This window comes from Patagioenas fasciata, chromosome 1, assembly GCF_037038585.1.
Source record: "Patagioenas fasciata isolate bPatFas1 chromosome 1, bPatFas1.hap1, whole genome shotgun sequence".
NCBI classification, from domain to species: domain Eukaryota; kingdom Metazoa; phylum Chordata; class Aves; order Columbiformes; family Columbidae; genus Patagioenas; species Patagioenas fasciata.
The window spans coordinates 30,789,073-30,810,241 of record NC_092520.1 but is presented as its reverse complement, the minus strand read 5'-3'; the positions used below and the strand labels follow the sequence as shown (position 1 = coordinate 30,810,241).

The window sequence follows — 21,169 nt, the reverse complement described above, 5'->3', positions numbered from 1 at the left end:
TAATCTAAAATGCAGAGCTGTAGTTTGACGACAAAATTATTTTTACACTCAAGTTTATGGGTTTTTTTTGACTTGCAATTTTTGAGTGATAATGTCTCAGTTAAAATAACCAGTTAAAATAACCAGTTAAAATGTCCATCTCTTTCATATATGAAGAACAGTGAGGAAGGCATTGCTGGGAATATTAACAAAACAGGAAAGATTTTTCAGCAAATGAATAAGTGTAACCATAGGGAAACACTTGCGAGAGGACAATAACATTGAGTGACTATTACTACATTCAGATGTGAAAACGTACTTCATCTATAAATTCCTGCAGGAAATAATAATGAAAAATTAGGTATTTCTGTTCATAAACACAGCCAAGGTACATGTGGTCTTGAGAGATGCAGTGCCACTACAAATTCCATGAAATGTTCTTTGATCACATTACAAACAAGTCTGGCTAAGACATAAGTAGAATATAACTATCTGTTGCTATGTAAGGAAGATAAGGTGAGGGAAGCATAATTTGTAAAAGAACCACCCTGCTTGCAGATCCTGCAATTCATGTGGCTGGCAGACACAGAAATAATTTCACAAATGAAAATGGAAGATGCAAAATCCATGAAGATTGTGTTGAAGGTTTGCTTCATTTGACTTTCTCCAGCTTTATCAGGATCTCTATTATTATTATAGATATATACACATATATGTATATTACACATACATATATTCCTATGTATATGAAAATAAATGTGTGAAAAGCTGTAGAAGGGGAATTTGTGGACATGCAAGAAATGTTTCAAAATAGGCTACAGGGGGATATTTTTGTGTAGTACTTAAAACAACTGGAAGAAGTAATGAGAGTTAATTCAGTCCTGGGTCTGATATCGATCAGGAATAAAAAAAAAAGGTAACAGATCTAAAATGAAGACCTTATGAATGCACAATACTTCTGATTTAATAAAGAGACCAGAAAAAGTGTAAAAATATTGTGAAAATTACTGACAGAATGGTAGAGTTTGAAGAGTAATAGCAGAAAGCTGGTTCAGCAGTAACATTGCAATAGAATAAGAGCAAAATTCTGCTGTAAATAAATGTTGAGTGAAGTATAAAGTAGGAGAAAAGAAAACAGAACTGGAAATGGGAACTTTAAGCTTGCCGTCATGCAAAGATAAAACGAAAAGAAAGCTCAGACCGTGTGATGCTATCTGAGAAAGCCTAATTATCTGCTTAGCTGCTATGGTTTTGCTAATATAATCTGAAAATATATGAAACTTTGAAAGAAACTCTCGAAAGCAGATTTTTAAAAACTTTCTTTAACATTTAATGTTTTTCTTTGTTTCCAGTAGAGTAATACTGAATAAGAAGAAATCTGAGACCACTGTCTGCATATAATTTATTTGAAAAAGCAGTTGAAGAGAGAACAAACAAAAATGATAATTCAAAAATATAGAAAAGTGTCTGAAAATACAAAGGGGTGCAGATTCTCTACCCTTGTTCTGCCCAGTGGAGGTAGCACAGGTAGCCAAGAGCCATTCCAGCTCACAGGCTGAAAATCCTCCTGCTGTGGGGAGGTGACCGTTGTCTGAATGCTGGGCTGTCTCTCTCCCACACCGACAGCCTCATCCTTCCCCCAGGAGCATGAGAAGGTTCCCCTGCTCTCTACCCATTTTCAACTGCATTTAATGTTTTAGGTGACATTGGTACTAGAAAACAAAGTGGACCACAGCCCAGTCAAGAGTTGGTAGCAAATGACAGGTCCCGTTCACACGGCTCACCCATCTGCTCTCCTAAAGCAGGGTGGCCTCCTCCCCAATCCCTAACCCCTGCTCTTCCCCAAATCTTGCTGTGTCTTACCTGGGCACTTATTGGCCTGAGCCAAACGCATCCCAAAGAGCGCGCTGAGAGTGAAATGACACAGATTATCACATGGGAGAGCTCGAGCACGTGCCTGGGCCCTGTTTAGCTCAGTGGAACAGATGTAACCTTATGAACTACATCCAGTTGGCAATAATTAAAACCGTACTAGCCTGCTCTAAATTAAAATCGCAATGGTATGAAAACGGGTGATCTATAGCTGTCTTTCAGACTACTGTTTCTTGAACAGAAATGTCAATGAATCTATAAATTGGGATGTAATGTGTGACTTTATACAAAGGAAAGAAAGCATAGAAAATCTGAAAAATCAGTACATCAAGATAGCTGGAGGAGGACAATAAAAGGCAAACCAGTATCTATCTGATGTGGTAGTTTTTTTAAAAGGAAGCTGGAAAAGCAGTTAGTTGAATGAATATTGCCTTCAAAATAAGCAAGGTTACAATAAAGAAGTCAGCATTTGTCCATTTGGGTGAATAGATTCATTAATAGTTCATTATTAAAATGCTGTTGAGGTCCAACCTATGTAGACCTCCTTGTAGGATAAAAACCTGAAACAGTGCATTTGCTTACAGTGTTGTATTCTGAGACTTTTGAGAAGGACCTGGTGCTGAAATGGGCACACTGCAATATAAAATAATGACCTCATCATGCACATGATGGGATAAGTGCTTTACTGAATATTTATACAGATTTCAAAAGGGGATATGCAATAATATCTTGGGATTAACATAAGCTCTGTATTACTTGGACAGTTTTCCAGTATGTGATGTAATTACTATTAGGTTCCAGGTCATATTTTGCCCTAGTGAGGTCACCAGTTATTTTCATAATCTTTTCTAATTTTACAGGTTGTAGAAAACTATGTGCAGGATGCAAAAAAAAGGGGAAATAAAACTACGTTCATAGACTACTTTATGATCTGGGATTAACTACTTAAGTCTGAAGACAGAAAATAAAAAGGGAAGGCAGAATGTGGCAAGTCAGGAAATGTTGGAACAGAACGCGTTAGTATTCAGTTGAATGTTGTCTTTTAAGTTACTCAGAGGTAAATAGAAGAAATAAACTGCTCAAATAAAAACTATTTGCAGATTCTGAAAGGCGAGTGCTGAGGATCTCAACTTCCTACTTTGCAAAATTGATGCTTGAAATATCTGTCTAAAGTGTGGTAAACTCAAGAAAGGTATCACAATTCCTGCTCTGGCAGGGGGGTTGGACTAGATGATCTTCTGAGGTCCCTTCCAATCCCAAACATACTGTGATACTGTGATACAATGCCATTGGGTTTATGCAAGGAAAGCTGTCACTATTTTTGTTAGCATGTTATGTTTAAAAATATAAAATTTAGGAGCGACTAGATCTGTTACACATGGTGCTAGTATGACCATACTTGTAATGCTTGAGGCATTTTGGTATGGTGTCACAGGTAGTTTAAAAGAAAATAAATGCATGACAACATAATGACTCTCCTGAAAACATGCTGAGGTTACTAAATGTATATAATCCACCAACAAAGCAATTTCGCATGGTTCAAATTTTTAGGTGTACAATGCTGACTAATTTTAAGTCTAGTATATAAAGGACATCAATGAAATAAGTAAATTGGGCAAGATTTTAGGATGCTGTAGATCAAAGGAAAATGGCCAGAAGTTGAGAAGGAAGGCTGGGAGTAGGTGTTTAGAAACAATTCTTAATAGGAAATTATTCTTAATTCAACACTGGGAAGCAAATAGACCATCTTAACAACTATTCAGCAGTAGATTTGCCTATAGTTAAGTAGCGTAATTTGTTTGAAGAAGGAGTCCTGCGGAAATGCAGGCAACTTTTCTGGAGGAGCTAACTGGCTATTCTGGCTTTACTGTGTTGCCATCAACCGTATGTGCAACACAATGGAGAACTAGGTGGGGAAAAATCAATTCTGTAATATGAATGTATTCTTCTGTACCTCCAACTTGCTTTGGCTTCAGCAGTGTTATGTTCTTGCAAATAATAGAAGCTAGATTTTTAAAAGCAACAGAATATCAATGAAAAATGTAAGAAAGTACAATTTTATACATGTAGTTGGAGAAAAACATAAAGCAAATCTGTCACATATATTACATATATTAAAGAGTGTTCTTTCTTATAATTACCTCAAAATTTTGACATGCAAATGCTTTATATAAAATTCTAATACTATGATCCCCTTGAGCCTAGTTTTAGAAAATGACATGAAACAACCAACCAAAATATTTGAAGTTGTCCACTTCTCTCTGAATAGGTTGCGTATTCTAACCAGAACTGCCAGAACTGGTAGTTCCTGCTTTGAGGAAAAAAGTAATTTTAAGACTTCTATGAAGAGAGGTTTTGAAAGATGTTATGACAGATAGTGCAGGTACAACTGTCTGCTAGAGACGTGTTCATTAACTGCTTCGCCCTTTACCGCCAATGCATTCCGTGCCCGCCACTTCTGCTTAAATAATCACTTGTTGGGGGTTTGCCTCTCTGTGTTTCCCTAGGAAGTAGGGGGCACAGATTTTAGGAGCTGCTGGAAGCTAAGTTGTAGCATGGCAAGGAGGAGATGACCACATCAGAAATTTGGCTGAAAGGTACAGGAATTGTAAAAAGGCTTTTCCGGAGATGGGACGTGGATTGCTTGAAGCAGGAGTGTAGGTGCTGGGAGCCCTTAAGCCTATTTATTTGTGTAGTATATTGAAAGCACACCTAGGTATCACAGGATTTGGGTGTTTTGAAGGTGGATATATTAACTAGATTACAAAGAAGAACTACTGAATTTCAGGAATTCATTATGAAAGTACCCTATGAATAAACTATATGAATATTAAAAGACAAAACCAAACCATAGAAACCACTTCTTAGAAGAACTTTCATATGCGACTGTGGTATAGTTGCGCAGTCTGTACAAGTGAAGTAGAGCAAAGAAGCAGAAAAACTCTCTGGGCACGATGTCATAAACTGCTGCCCAGTTTTTCAATTTTTATTATTTTTCTCATCTTTCCAATGAACTAATTTGGAGATTCCTGGGATAAACTATCTCTGGGTAAAAAAAAGTAAAGGAACTAGGTTATCTAAAGGCAGACATCTGGAAAGAAATGTGAAGAGAGCCAGCCAGCCACTGCAGCACTTAGACCTCTTCTTAGTTCTCTTATCTTACATCCTCTGTTTTACTTTTCTTGGTCCAGTATATTTCTGCTTTATTCAGACAAAGCTCTTTGAAAACAATGCAGAATATGACATGCTTTTACTACAAACTAATAATCATGTAGTCATCAAAAAGAGACTTCATACTATACTATACTATACAACTAGCAACGTCTCTCTACCTCCATTTCAGCAGACACTATCTATTTTAAGACAATAGAGATACAGGCTTTAAGTCAAATCTTCCTTCTAATACACTTGATTCTCAAAGAAAACTAGATTTATGTGTGCCTGTCCATCCATCTATCCGTCTGTTTGTTTATTAAGAATACTTCTTGTTGTAGCTGTTAAACGTAAGAACAAAAGTTACAGGATTAGTAAGCAGAAGCCATACAAAACCCCTATTTTACCTGATTCTTTAAAGAAAATGAAAAAATAAGAAGTGAATTATTCTATATTCAAAGAAAATTGAGTGTAACTGCTGATTTCAAAAGAAGTTACTGAAGAGATGCACAGATGCATTTTGTTTCAAGCGTCTGTGGGGCCTACTGCTCTGGAGTATCACAAAATTCCAAGTAACATTGATTCTACCTGGTTTTACAGATGAAGCAAAATTGAAGGACGCTCATGCAAAGTAGACAGAATATAAGTCAGTGAATAAAATCATTGTATCTGTTTGTTAGAATAAAATCTGGAAAAGGAAAATGATTTTGATGTCCAGGCAAAAGTGAATCCATAGGAGAGCACATGAGTGAAAAGGTTTTTGGAAAGCAGAATTTATAAGGCACATTTCAAAATCATTGTATTTGTTTAGCCTAGAGAAGACTGGGGAAAATAACCCAACATCTAAAAATTATTGTGAAGAAGATGGTCATCGTTTGTATTTTGTACCCAGTTGTAGAAGGACAAGAACAATTTGTCTTAATTTACAGTGAAGAAGAACAGGCTACATATTTGAAAAATCTTTCTAAGTACCAGGATAGTTAAAGACTGGAACCAGAGTATCTGGCAGTGCTGGAGCATCTTCCTCACTGGCAGTTTAGAACAGATTAGACCGAACATTTCTGTCATAGCAATGCTCTTACATCTATCTTCTTTCATAATGGTTGGCTCCACTCAGTAAATAATCTGGAATATTAAAAAGTAATTTGAAAAAGAAATTTGGAATGTGGAGATGAAATTGCATAGTCTGAACACATGATAAACAATTAAAAATGAAAGTATCATTTTTTTGTCAATAGATGTACTCATGTATTTTGTATTCCTTTCTGTATTTTAATTTTCACTTACTTTAAAGTTCATATACATATAATTTCTATTTCCAGATTGTCAATAAGGATAGAGCATATTACCTGTTCATGCAAGCAGTACTGTTATTCTGCTTACACTACTTGATTCTCCAGTCAGGAAGCTGGTTTTAGCATTGTCAATACCTTTTTTCCTTGGCTTCTAATTCTATTTAACACACGCTCTTCACGTATGTATAGCTTTGTAGATATTTCAGGGAAATATTCTGCATTCGAAACACATGTAGTTTCTTTTATGCCACATATAGATAACTAGACTTTATTATTTGATAGAGTATCTGAAAAAGTCTGATTCCTAAGCAAAACCAGAACTTTGATGGTACATTTTACTTCCTGTGGTTAACAGCCTATTTTTACTGTGCTAAGTAAAGCCTGCTAGTAATAAAAATGAAACCTGGTATCTATGCTGTGATAATGGAACCCTAAAGTGAAATTAGTTACTGATATTAGAAAGTATCACTTGTATTTCTGCTCCAAACCTCAAGATATTCTATTTTCCTGTACTCAAAAACAACAGTAAAGAATATGTATGGTTCATGTTACCAACGTTCATGGCCTTGATTATAATGTCATTTGGGTATATGTTTTTGTTAGAGCATATAGTAAGTAATGTAAGGGAGCAAGGATATTGAAGGAATGAAGATGATTTGCCTATTCAGAATACTGGCTAGCATGTCCTTTCTAAGAAATTCAGTTCGAAGGATGATGAGAAAACTGTTTATTACTGTGATAATCTGTTAGCTGCTTAAGGACTTACAGATTCATGTCAAACAATAATTAAAGCCTTCAAATTAAAGTATTTATCTTGCAGTGGTTTTTCTTGTATTGGGTCTGCAACAAAAAGGCTGTGAACATTTGCAAATGGACTTTTATTGTACCTTCTTCCCTCGAATTGTGTTAGAAAGGTTACAATTATTAGAAGCAGCTGTAATAAAGATGTGAATAGCGTACTTTCACTCAGTTAACCTCCCAGAGAAGAAGATCTAAGTAAGAAAAGTAGCATCCCTTCATTTTGGAGCTCAGTCTGTCTTGTTAACTTGATTTAGAACGAGGGAGTTCCAGTATAACTTTTCTATTTAATATTGTAGTTTAAAAAAAAATTTTTTAGAGGAGAAAACGTCTACTTAAGCTATTTGAGAATTAACTTAGAAAGAGGCTCCCCAGGGCTTAAAACCTTTATAATACAAGCCAGTCTGGAGAAAAGTTGTTGTCAAATTGATATATTTAATTTTGGGAGTCTTACTTGCCAGCAATAATTGACTGCATTATAACTTTGTTTGTTACAGGGAAAGTATAGCCTATGTTAGAATTCCTACAGAACTGTGGAACAAGAATATGAATCACATATCGTTCCACCTTTGTATTAATACAGTTTATGTAGAAGAAAAGCAGTGTAGGTCAGAGCAGCTTTTGGAGGAATATGTTTAGCAAATAACTAGAATGTGTGACTCACACTTTTTTACAAGGATAGGAAAATATAATTCCTGGATGGAAGTGAAATACTGCTTTTAAAAGGACTCTGCAAGCTGAGTGACTTGACTTCTCATGAAAACCAAAGAAGTAGCTTATGATCCAAGATGTTTTGTGAAAAGAGAATAATGGTTCTAAATTGTGAGATGCCTTAATGAATTGGACAAACTGAGAAAAATGCAAAAACTGCTAAGGCTCCTTTTACTTACAATTGAAATCTAACATTGTCTGCTTTTACTTGTCAGAACTTGCTCTTCAACATGTATATGAATTTAATAATTTTTGTATTTGAACTTTCACATTTATGTTTTGTTGTTGGAAGTTATAAAATGCAAACTATATTTTCAGCTTTGCCATTGAGTTTTCTATTGAACAGTTTAATTTTTTTTTTTCAGACTAAAGGAAATATTTACTTAACCAGATGGAATTCATTATGATGAGGAATTTAGTTTTCCTGCATATCTTCAGAGGCCCAATGCAGCTACTGCAGCAAGGTGCCTGTGTCTATTTTGGATAGTATGATACTCCAAAAAATACAGAGCTAATAATACAGAAGGATCAAGCCCCTTTTGAAAAGGTGCCAATGAATTTATCATTTAACAATTTTGAAAATATTGCTTACAGATAAGGACATTCAGAAACAGAATAATTAAAGGGCGGTTAGGAAGAAAAAGAATACGTGCAGTTTGATTAAGTGAGGTAAACAACCATATGTAAGGAAACTGGAATGATATTTATTTAAGCTGGCAGGAGAATGTGTAATCGGAAGTAGAATTGGGAAAACATGGTGTGTAGTTATTCTGAGTTATTCTATTTTAGCAGATTTAATGATGTTTTAAATGGTGGTAGTCCCCTTATTTAACGTAACTGCAATTGGACTGGTCAAAGTAGTAGAAGCTATACTTCAAAAAGACAGTCCTATGGTTGGTATAGGTTTGAAAGTATAAGCATTAGCATATAAGAGTATGGAAGTTTTTTGGCCAATTTTGAGAAATAGGTAAGAAAATGTCAGAATTGAGAAAATATTTTTTTTCTGGAGTACTAAGAAGTGTATTTGTGTGTAGTTTTACACTCTGTTGTGTACAGTATGAAGAGACAATTGCTTTTGTAATGCAATTTGTGTGTTAGTTTGTATAGCACTTCTATAGTTTTCCATCGAAGCTGGCCAAAGCACAGAGAGTTATTTAAATTGCCTGATTTCTATAAAATGCATGACTAACACATCTGGGATACTTTTGGCTGCTTCTTTGAGTGGTTGTGTAGATAGATTTCATTGCTGGTGTGTATGTGTCCCGTGAGTTCAAGGACAAATTATTTGGACAAGCAGAGTCCATTAGAGAGTATCATCAGACTACTACTTGAAGAACCCTCATGTCCTCTATCCTTAGGACGTTAAATAGCAACATGAGTGAGAACATTAATGGTTTCATTATTTGCGTTGTATCACGAAGATGGAAATAACGCAGTACTGTGTGATTCACTTAGCTCTATATATAATAGTATAATCAATTTCATGAAGTAAAGTAAGTCTCTTTTTGATCATTAGCAAAATACAGTTTGAGTTAACATACTAGATATATCTCTTTAGATATGGATAAAGGAGTCATAAGTCACTGATGTTTAAGATATTCCCTAGAGTGATTCTTCGGAGAGCAACATGTGCCACAATAACATTTCCTTTTTCCAAGAGGAAACATACAGTGGGGGAGGGAGAGAGAAGTCTTCCCTTGAACAGAAATCAATTTATTCCTAGATTCCACAAGTAAAGCTATAGTTACGATTTAAGACAGTATCTCTTATTCAGTGTCCTAAAAGCTGTGATTCTGAGCTTCTGGGACACATCCATTGCCAGGGTCCACTTGTACTGGTAGGGAAGTCTGATGGAGGCAAGAGGAGTGTGATTCCCAGCACAAGTTGCTGCCCATGCACATAGTAAGGGATAAAAGATTAATCAGCAGTATGGCATCTCTTTGTTTCATGTATTTTAAAGTCCAGGGCCTGAAAAGACCTATTTTATTACTTTAATGCTCCCTGCAGGGACCTTGATAGTGACCAGCTTTGTGTTGAGTGCCTTATGTATTTATAGCTCTCATAGTAGTGATTGTATTTTCAGTACCATGTTGTACATAGTGTTCAGTGGCTTGTTGGTCTCGTGGCTTTTCTCTCTCTTACCGTCTAACAAGCTGTCTGGTTTATGAGGAACAATAAACACCAGAAATGGATTCCCTTCTATGACTGATTGCAGAAGCAAATGCACTGTTACAAATCAGTGACATAGCCTTCTGTATCCACAGCTTTACAGGGAGGGTAAGTGGGATAGCAGCTCAGTGTTAACTATCAGTGCCTCAGCACTTTCCTTGCTATTTCAAATTCAGACTGAAGTTGTATCTATAATCTCCTAACCAATCACTAATCCTCAAGGATTTTCAACTGCCAGTCTGCAAGATGTGTATTTTTACATAGGGGTCCATACAGCAGAGAAAAGACGTTGGATTCCTCATATGAACACTGAACTACATTACAGAGTGCTATTACTTCAGTCTTTCTCTTGAACCAAGCGGGAACTTTCTGTTGTGTTTCTCCTACCTCCTCCCAGAAAAAAGTAGCCATCATCACAACCTGTCTCAGAAGACAAAGAACTGAACTGTAGTACCACAACAGATGATCGATTTGATTCACACAGACTATATGGTCAGTAGTTCTCAGACTTAAAAAACCAGCAACATGGATTTGAAACACTTGGTTATGGTTTTGCTGTTATACATCATATTATCAAGAGCTTTTTTACTTCCCAGGGGAGAGATCCCAGACAGTAGCAGTTTGATTAAATCATGTTTTGTTTCCATGTAAATATTTCAGAGTCAGGACCCTCTGCCTTGAACATTTGGTTTTGTTTTTCAGGGACTTACCAAACAAGTGCTGATAGTCAAGGTAATAATTAATTACATGTTTTGTCAGCAAGCCAGTGAGGGGCAAGACCATCTTCAGGAACCTTTATGTGACATATGGCTCTGAATTAAGCCAGGCAACCTTTGGCGTTAGATAGAGTTGGTAACATTAGAGGCTCTGAGCCTTTTTAACCTTCAGCATATCTAACCATTGCCACAGGGACTCAACAGCAATGATCTGTCTTGCAGAGTTACCTTTTTCAAATGAGGACTCCCAAGTGTGCACTTGTTCATAACTGAGGCAACTAGATGTCCCATTCTAACTAGGGGAACTCTGAGAGCTCCTAAAATATATGTTTTGTTTATCTGTTTAATAACACAGTTTGCCTGCCTTTTTTTTTTTTTTTTTCACCTTTCTTTGTCTCGTGAAACTTTCAGTACAATCTCTTTGCCGCCTTAGCCAAACATACTCTTCTGAAATAATTAGCAGATCCTGCAGCCAAACCCAGTATGATTATAGCTGATAGACTGGGCATTGCATACGTCGAATCTGCTGACAGAAACTATTTTGCAACAGTACAGATCATTTTGTGTCAAATAGAGTCACTTCGAATTACTCACAAACCTAAATGAAAAGACTTTCTGTTTGAGTATTGTAGCATCATCAGTCTCCCTTAACCTCCTCTACTTCACTAGTACAGGACTCTTTAATAGCTTTGACACTAACTGGGGTTTACGTAATTTCTCTAAAAGTGCATTTTTCTGCAACAGCTGCTCTGCCTATCTTCTGTACAGGGATATATCATACCTTACCTTGTAGTAAGATTTCCGAAAGACCTTCATTTATATTTTTACCTAAGAATGGAGACCTGTCTTGCGTATCCAAATATGTTTTTTAATAATAGAAACTGGGATTTCCTGCCTGCTTCAGCAATATTCTTGTGCCTTGTAAAACATAGCGGAGAAAATAGGAGTATACTGCATGGGTCACAAATCTCCTACTGAAATAGTAGAAAAGTCTCGCAAGATTCTGCTGTTTGAGTTATTATGTTAACTGTGCCTGCTTAAGGTCTACTGCCAAACTCAAGGAACAATGTCCTCTTCCTTTAGATGAAGCTTGAACTACTTTATCTTCAGTTTTCTACTTCAGTTTTCAGATAAACTTTACATTGATTCCTTGAGCTTTAGTTCTTAGCAAGTTTTTTTCTTAGAAGGGGGCTGATTTCTGTGCATGGGCAAATTTTCTTCTCTTCATTTCCACTCCCTACTATTCTTTTAGATTCTGCTTGCGGAAAGGCCGGCGGGGTTTTAGGAGCACAATATGCATGACTGCATCTTTTCCTCTAATGCATCTTCCCTAACAGTGGGAAAGAATGGCGCTCTCAGAATGTGCTCATCTAAGCTTCCATTTCCCCAGGATCTTGGAAGGACTTCTGTGCAATAGCAGCTTCAGCATCTGCCACAGATAGCAGGCAAACTGGTGGTTGATTGGCAAGAGCTAAGAAGAAATAGATTTCCAGCACAGGAGCAATGGACTCTGCTTCAGAGACTTTATTTACAACATCCCTCTAATGCTTCTTCAAAACAACAATAAATGTTTTAAAATCACATGTGAAAAGGATGGATAGGGATCAACTTCTCACCTCTATCAAGAAAAAAATGAGGGTGGAGTAGAAAAGTTCAAAGCAAATAGTGCAATAATTATATTGTTTTATAGGCCCATGGGTAATATGACATTCTTTGCCTGGACAGTGGAGATGAAAGAAGTTCACATGGATCCAAGGAGACACTGCACAAGACCTTGGAAGAGAGATCTAGTAAAGGTCACTGGCTAGACAAACCACATCAGGCTCAGGAAACACCCCCCGGCTAAAACAAAGTTGAATGCTGGAGCCCATGGGCAATATCAAATGTGCTTGTCCTGGTCCTGCTGTTGTCCAAGAGCATGCCTGGGTGTGAACTGGCCTATGTCTGCTGCTGGAGATCATTAAATGGGCCAAGTGTGTGCCTGCCCTGAACCAGTCTGACCTCTTTTGTATTCTTAAAATATGGTTTGTTTATGAATCTTGGCCTATGCACAGTCTTTGCAAAAATGAAACAAATACTTTAAATAACTTTTCCCTCTTTAAATTCAACCAACTAGAACCAACCTTAGTCAGTCCTTCTCTGTTTCTGCACTGTCAGCTTTGCTAAATATGTAGTCTGTGTTATTTCAAAGATATTATGGCATATGTTAATGAGATGTCTCTTCCTCATCTCTTTTTCCTCACTTAATCATGCCTTTACCTACAACAATTTTTCTTCATCTTAGTCTCTTTAGCAACTTGTTGCTGCCGTTATAATTTTCAGTAGTGACTTTTCTTGTTTCTTATGCTGGCCTTCAGATTCTCTCTACAGAGAAAATATTTGAGCCCACCAAAGAAAATAGGAAGAAAAAATAACGGGAAATCCATGAAATATTGTTGCTTCGATCACAGTAATTTGGGAGGAGCGATTTTACTCTAATCCTTGTTAAGTGGATAAATCAAATCCACAGATCTGTAATGCCCAATCTGTAAGTAGTGTTCCAAAATGCAGCAAGCTGGGATCACCACCTTTGTCATTCTCAGAAACAGCTTTCCTTCTCTTCCTTTCAATTTGGGCAGTTGTCCTACCCTTAGGTTTATCCTCCTAAGCCACTTAGCAGGGACAAGGAAATTCAATGGGAAGTCTCTATATTTAGCAGAGATTAAGGTGGTCGATGCTTGTGTTCAGTTCTCTGGTAGCTTAAAGTCCTTCCAGTGTTCAGTAGACAGGCACAGGTGAACCCAGCGAGAGCTTGACGAGGAGGGGAACAGGAAGGGATGAAGAACAAGAGACGATCTAGAGCCCTTCATAGCATCCCTTCAACCCCTGCTACTGGTAAATCTGCACCTGAACAGCCAGTGCTTTAAAAAAATAAAAGAAAAAAAGCCTCTCCTGCTTGGCATTTTACTTTTAGCACCTCAGGTGCTGAGCAAATGAAGGCAAACCTCTGTGCCAGGGCTCTGTCTCTTTAACTTTGTGTGTACACCAGCAGGCACAGTAGGAACCCATTCTGTTTGAACATACTATAGCATAAATGCCTGATAAATCAGGAAGGAAGGAATCCACGGTTTTTATTAGTTGTGTGGCCTCCTGTAAATATTAGTATAGGATAAATGAGTTCTATATGTACACTTGATTTAAATTAAATGTTTATGTTTTCTAACAAAACCACTTAAAATTAATTATGGAAGTAGGGCAGCACATATTAAGGTTAAATTTACTACAGTATTTTAAAATTACACAATAAGAATATTATGTAACACGTTGTTTGATACTGAAGTTTTAGAGAAAGTCGAACCGCTGAAGAGGTGGAAGTGACTGGCAGAGCGCTTGGAACGATAACCTACAGAATACCGAACCTGCTTCTGATAGCTTTTTTTCTTTCTTTTAATTTAGTAATCTACTTTATATTAATGACTGGTATGTTCAAAATTGAAAAATCTGCTTGGAGATGGAAAAGCAGGCAATTTCATTTTTTTTCTCATTGGGTCCATGAGCAAAAACCGTAAGAGGATGAGATGTACTAGTTCTAAGTCTTGAAGGTCATGCTGACCAGAAACAATCACTGAAGTTCACCAACTAACAGTGATTAGTCCTTGTTGAATAAATCAGTTTTCAGTGCAACATGTTCTGATATTTTTTTCTTACATATTATGTACATCTATAGTTATTTAACCGATGAAGTGCTCTTTTGCTACATTTTAATTGAATTCCATCTACACATAGTTTATAAATTATAATTGGAAGACTGAATCATGTGGTAAAGAAAAAACATTATGTTTTCTATCATAAAATGTAAAAATTAAGAATCAGAGGTTAGCTGTATAGATGATTAAATAAAAATAGTACAGGCATGAAATAATTTGGGTAGCAAAAAGAATATTCTGTAAAGACGATATATTCGGTTGAATAAGGACCTTTAAAATGAAAAAAAAGGCAAATGTAAAATAGTACTAGAACAGGCTGTGCAAGACAAGGGCTTTCTCTTTTCTGTTTTAAAAGGCAGTTAGAATTGATAATTTGACTCAGAGACACAAACCAATCCACCCAGTCTGCCGATAACATGCGCTTGCAGTTCTGGGTCCTAAACAAACACAATATGGGCCTTGCGAGCGCTTTAGAAAGCCCTGGTTAATAATCAGTTGTCCAGGAGTCCCCTCTGACCCGCGCGGGCCCTCCTTCATCTCAGAACAAAACCCCGGCAGCTGTTGCTTGTACAAACCATCCCGGGGCAGCGACTGCACCCCTTGCGCTGCCTCTGCCTCCTGCGGCCAGGGAGAACTGCGCCTGCGACTTACCTTCCGAGTAAATCAAAGAGAACTGGGCGGCTGAGTTCCTGAGGTCTGCCTCGGAATAAGGTGGAAGGAGATGACCCAGGGTTAGGCGACCCTGGCTATTGAGTGTGTTGCCTTGACAAATAGTAATTGCTTGACAATTGCTCTAGGCTTGGAAAACATATGTTATCATGTTCATGCTGTATCCGCTGATAGAGATTGTTTTCATTGCACATACTGGCTATTTCTAACTCCACTGAATCTACTGATGTGTGAAAACAGAGATAAGTTCAAACTAGAGGTCTCAAACTTGAAAGTCTGAAACTTGAAAGTCTCTCCTTTGTTTGAGTTATTCCTCTTGGCTAGCGGATGTCTGTCTTTAACTCAAGAATCGCTCTATGTCCAGCATCTTTGAAAGCCTTTTTTTTTTTGAATGGTATCTTTGTTAGAGCTGGAGAAGTTTCAATGAAAGAATATCTCAGTTTTGTGCTTGGTGGAGGCTATTGTGCTAATTATCTCCTTGTGTAGGTTTCAGCATTAAGGCTGTTGGACACATTAAAGAACAGTCCACACTCACAGCTCAGTATATAAGGCAAATACAGAAGTTCAGCATTGATTACATATTTTATACACTGTAAGAACTTAAATTTTTTGATCTATAGCATAACAGAACTTCCTTTTGAACTACTGTCTACAATTACTGTTTCTTCCGCTTTTGGCAAAAGTTTCAGTGATAATATAAACATATGCCTCTTTCAATTGAAGATCTTTTTTCTATGAAATATTCCTTAGTTTTGTTTTTTTTTCTGAAAAACTGCTGACTCTCTCCCTGAAATAATCTTATCATTTTATATGTTTCTGCATATCTTAATGCATGATTGCTTAAGGTATCGAGAAACTTCTCAGTGCAAGAAAAGCTGGTAGAGTTTTTAGGGGTATAGTTTGCTAAAATAAAATAAAGGAGGGGGAGGCAGCATGTGATGTATAGCACTCATATGGACATAAGTGATTATAGAGGTGTATGCTTGCTGGATTAAAGAAAAGGTGTCAGGATTCTGTACATGGCCACTCATGAGCCCAGGGGCATAGAGAGGTAGAATATTTGTGACATGATTTGCAGGAGAATGTGTGGGCTTTGATTCATTTGTTTGCACAGCATCACAAAATAAATAGGATACTGCTTTCTTATTTGATGAAGACGTCAGTCATCTGACTCTGCGTCTTCCAGTAAACTTATTTTCTTATCCTTCCCTCCATTTTCGTGTGCCTTTGTATTTCCAGCAGGCTCTCCCTCTAGAATGACGAATCTTGTACATGAGAAAAGGACAGTTTTGCTACTACTTGTAAATTTGTTGTCATATGACTCAACCTACCATTATTTTAATTCTTGCTTTAAAATGAAATGTCTGCCAGTCTGTGTGTTGAAATTGTATATTATTAACAACTACAATAGTAATACCTAGATCTAACATACAGCTTTTCATCTGTAGGTCTCAACTTTTTTTTTTTTTTGACACCTGGAATGAGCTTCTGTTCTTTTTAAAAGTCACAGAGCTCAGGTAGAAGTGGCTGAGGCAAGATTAAGCGGCATTTATATCTTCTCATCGTTGGGCCGCTTGACAGATGCTGCCATAATGACAGAGCTCTTCTGGCCCCTGAGTGCCACTGACTCACAGCCCAGCATCTCCACAGCAAGACTTCCCCAATTCCAACAGGAGGAGGCTTCTGGCTTCCTTCCACCCTTCGTACAGAAGGATCCTTCCCTGGGTCAGATGGGAGGCTGTGAGTGCCCTTTCCCAATCAGGTCTTTGTAGCTAACGTCAAGAGTGTGGGAAAGTGGTGAGGAGTTCAGTCACCGTAGTTTTTGGTTCTTTTATATGGACATATGATGTAGCATGAGAACTCCTTTAAGGGAGATCTTCCCAGCTGGATTAGCCTTTTGACATTCAGTAGGCACTGCTAACAAGGCACCTTGCCTCTGGAACTGTGAATTTTGTATTTTGAAAAGATAAATACACAGGTAAAGAAAATGTTACTGAACACTTACTTCAGATCTTATGTTATTTTAGACTTTTTATAGCCTTAGTGTTTGTAGCCTTAGGATGCCTTGTAAGCATTATTTTGTCTCTTAGATTCAAGTTTTAATTGTCCCTATCTTAGAATCTGAGTGCAAGACAGGATGATGGGCCTTGTTTGAACACCCATTCCAAACCTTGGCTGAAACACCATCCGTGTTCCACCTTGGTACAGATTTAACATCAGCTGTATGATTTAACTTGAGAAGTCTATAGGAACAGTAACTAGTAATCTACACTCAGATAGTAGGATGAAAGAGACAGCAATTATATTCTTTAACACGTAAATCAATCCAGTTTATTTAAGTGTGTTCAGGAAATGATGCTGTTGCTTAATTTCTTTTTTCATTTATTTGCAGGTCTACTTTACCTGTAGTGCTGAGCTATTGAGATAGTTTGCTTTATATGACTTGTGTCAAGCTTGAAGCTTTCAAAACCATGTGTCAAAGGTAAGTTAGCTCAATGATATTCTTATTTGGATACGTCCCTAAAAATATTGTACGTTTACAGGGGAAGTTTTCGTCACTTAATTGATGGCTCAGCGCTGTTGATGAGGCACAGCCCTGAGTAAGGGACGTTGTGAAGCAGGAAGCGTTACCACAGGGAGCTCTGAGAGAGGTTTTCTCCTAGTGCTCTCCAATATACTGAGGGAGTGTGTGTACTGCACCAACTTTTAAAATAGTGCAACCTGATCCTTTCTTTATAGCTCAAAGGGTGGGGGTGGGGAGCGAAGGTGAAAAAATAGTAGTGCAGACCCTCCTTCCCGTTTTGGGTCTGATTTTCTCTGATGGGTCATTGTGCATGACCATTACAAGAAAGGACCCTTTACTCTCACCCTTCACAGTTCTTGTGACATAGGCCAGGTTTAATCTAGTCCATGTTAGCAGAAACTAAGTACACTTACAGAGTTATAATGAGCTTCCCCCTCATTTTCATTTTCCCTCACTGGTATGCAAATTGTTGCTTGTAAGGGATAAAAGTCTGCGGGAGTTACGATACTGAGGTGATTGCACTGATATGTAGCTCCTAGTTAGCATGCAGTGTTTATCGTGCTGTTTAGTGTTGTAAAACTGAAATGAAATAAACTCCAAATCAAAAAGAGACTATCTAATATTTCTCTAACCAACTAACAAAAGTAAATTTGATTAACTGAAGTGAATTACTAGAAAAATCTTTACAAACAAGTTTAGACAATGTGCAAGTCAGGAGATTGGTTTGTTGGTGTTTCACTTGCTGGTAGGCATTTACAAGCTATCCAGATATAGTAGATCATAGATTTAGCTTGGAAAGACTACCAAAATTAATATTTAGTCAGTAGTTGTGACAGCCAATCAGTACACTGTCATACAGTGGAATCTTTGTGAAATTTATTCTTTTATAAGAAGGGATGTTCATGCACATACCACGTTCAGCCAGAAACAAGAATATTAAAGAGTCCTGAAAAAGTACAGTGGTTTCAATATTGTTTTGCCAGCTAGTGTTGCCTGGTCTTCAGCGTATTTATTTTTTACTTCTTTGTGCAGTGTAAAGGGCATATTTTCATCTGATACACCGCTGCTGATTTCCTAATTTCTATTCATCTTTTACCAAATATTTATTTGTAGCTGTAATCCATGCTGAGAGCACTTTTTTAATGTGATAGGTGTACACATTATGTACACATTTTAAAGTAATGCCCTCATGAGCTAATTTCATCTATACATATATAGTATTGAGACTGTTAACTGTATATGTAAAAAATATTCATGAAAACCACTACGGTACTTTAAAATATTCTGAAAAATATGTTACTTTTTATGATGCATTAATGGCAAACTTTAAAACAGTTCTATTAGACATCCCTCAGTATAGCTAGAGCATAAGACTCAGAATCCAGAAGTAGGTTCAAGAGAAGGGACTGTGGAAAACAATACTTCTCATTACCAGATACTAGAAAGGATACCTGCATAAAGATTTCTCCAAGTACGCTATCAGTCTTCAGTTAGAAGGGTCATGACATTACTGTCTAGCTGCTGGAAGGAAGAGAGAGTTTTCTTTCCCACTTTCCATAAAACACCAGTTACTATAAAAGGATAGATGGAGCTGTGCTGCTTTCTTCCTGTACCTCTGGCTCTATTTTTTAAAACTTTTTTCCTCCCCCTGTATCTTCCCCGTTGTGAATACCCCCTGCCCTTTCCTGCTGTTAATAGTTTTGTCATATGAGTCCAACGATATAAAATGGACATTTTGGATAACTCAAGAGCTGGGTACAGGCCTCTAAAAAGCAGTAACTGGACTTGCAGTCTTGTTAGTTATGCATGGCTGCTGCTTGTGAAAGTGCTGCTGTGCAAAAGCTGAAACACTGGAACTGTCTGCTTGCAGAACCAGGACCACTATACTGTCTTTATCCATCAAATTTCCAAATGTAAGATAGTAACACCCTTTCCAACTGAAAAGATAGAAAAGTGTTTTAAGTTTTGAACAAAAGCAGTAGAAATTCGTAGCGTGGGCCCTTATGGCCACCAGAGAAAACTGCTTGCTATCATCAGGAATTATGAGGCTTTGTTTTTTAAAAGAACCCGGGAAGGTACAAAATTATATTTAAAACATAGAAAATGTCACACACCAAACGGTAGAGTCAAAATGGTCACAGATACAACACTACAGAAGAAGCTGACGGATAATCTTTTTCAAGAGTGAAAAGGGAAAGGAGTGGTCATTCAGATAATCATATACTAAATTACTCATTTATGCAATTCAGGTAATCAAAAGTAAAGCAGGCCTACACAAATCAATAATAAACAAGCTATGTTTTATAAAACAAGACAAACAAGTAAGAATCTTGGTCTTGCAGACCTAAAAAGCCTTTGTATTGTAGCATAAAACTAAGTAAAAACTACAACCTCCCAGTGAGTTAGTATAGTTTCACTTTTCTTTATACTCTAGTAAACCAACTCTATTCTCCAATGCTTTTTGATCGTTAAACCAGAAGGGGCTATTAATGTGAGGAGATATATATGTGTGTGTGCACATATATGTATATGTACCTCCTTCCTGACCGGATTAATTTAAAACATGTATGTAATACAGAGAAAGTATGCTCCTGTTTTATTTGCTGAACACTGATACCTTTACATGTGGGATGATGAATTAACGTTTATCATCTCGGGGAGTGTGAGAGATCTGCAGAACAACTAATACCAATCCCAAGGCCAGAATTCAAGAACAAAACGGGTTTGAGGTACACAGATAGCTCATGGTGATGGGATTTGGCTTGTAGTTCATGTGCCTTAGTCTGTAAGCCACGTCCCTACCCAAGCTTCTTTTCCAACCCACCAAATACATCTACCTGCCTTTTATTTTCAGAAAACAGACAGTGTTGGGATGTGCTTTATATAGTTGCCACTTTGATCCCTTTCTGTGACAAGCTCCAGAGCTGCAGCATCAGCCTGGCAGCAGCACTTGAGCTCCAAGTGCAGCAGAACTAGAGAGCCCTCCAGGAGCCAGTTACAGCCCCCGGTCACTGGCCAGCCCGTTGCCTGTAGAAGTCAGCAAGCTGAAGTTGACATTGATGCCTCACGGGACTAGCTACCAGCTAAACAAAACTGGAGCACAGGGCTAGCCAAGCATAGATTCTCTGTGACCCTGTGTCAGGACCTGTGATCCTGTTGTAAAAGCCAGCTATGTTACCTCCTTGCCCTCTGAGACTCCCAGGGAATCCCCAAGTAAATGAGGAGGGGAGTTATTTACATCTCCTTTGTGCCTCTGTCACAATCTTTTTTTTTTTTCTTTTTTTTTTGGGGGGGGGAAAACCAAAAAGTGATGGGATACTTTAAAAAGATACGTTTGTTCCCTTATGAAGGCTTACTACAACAAAGCATGAATAATTTGCTCCATTAATTATAGATAGTGGAAAATGTGTAAGTATCTATGTGGTTAAAGAAGTGAGCGTACTGTCATTGACAGTATCAAAACTGTTGTGTACAGCCTGGAAAGGCAAATGCATTTGAATATCACTGGTGGATTAGAATACTTAGAAGCCAGGAGGCTACAAAATCTAACTATTAAATATACCGAGAGCAGAAATCCTCATTTGCTTGTGCAGAGGA

General features: G+C 37.4%; 2 long non-coding RNA genes across 14 annotated transcripts in view; one reads left to right on the top strand and one right to left on the bottom strand.

Annotated features, from left to right (window-relative positions):
* LOC136115088 (uncharacterized) overlaps nucleotides 1-21,169 on the top strand; it is an 85,862-nt gene that overhangs the window by 26,931 nt on the left and 37,762 nt on the right. For 12 of the 13 annotated variants that reach the window (XR_011737813.1, XR_011737816.1, XR_011737812.1 and 9 more), the window contains exon 7: nucleotides 17,441-17,530. This is a non-coding gene — a long non-coding RNA (uncharacterized lncRNA). Of the gene's footprint in view, nucleotides 1-8,173; nucleotides 8,253-17,440; nucleotides 17,531-21,169 lie in introns of those variants that run through there. The other variant, XR_011737824.1, reaches the window with a different exon arrangement.
* LOC136115191 (uncharacterized) overlaps nucleotides 1-21,169 on the bottom strand; it is an 88,176-nt gene that overhangs the window by 64,553 nt on the left and 2,454 nt on the right. The gene's annotated exons all lie outside the window — the stretch shown is intronic.